Below are 240 nucleotides of genomic sequence, written 5' to 3'. Positions count from 1 at the left end.
AATTGCTACAGTTTTCCCTGTTTGCCCCCCTGTTTCCAACCAATTATCAGCATGAACTCAATTTTACATCGGAGGAAAAGGAGACAAAAACTCAAGCATGAAGCACAACATACAAAAATATATATAGGGTTTCATGCTCTTACCTCAATGTTCAAAAGGGCATGCAGCGATTTATAAATGGAAATATGGATTTGTGCATGCATTCACATATCCACTCACAAGCACATGACCCCTGACAGT

Source organism: Asparagus officinalis, chromosome 4, assembly GCF_001876935.1.
Source record: "Asparagus officinalis chromosome 4, Aspof.V1, whole genome shotgun sequence".
Classification (NCBI taxonomy): Eukaryota; Viridiplantae; Streptophyta; class Magnoliopsida; order Asparagales; family Asparagaceae; genus Asparagus; species Asparagus officinalis.
This window is presented reverse-complemented; position numbering follows the sequence as displayed.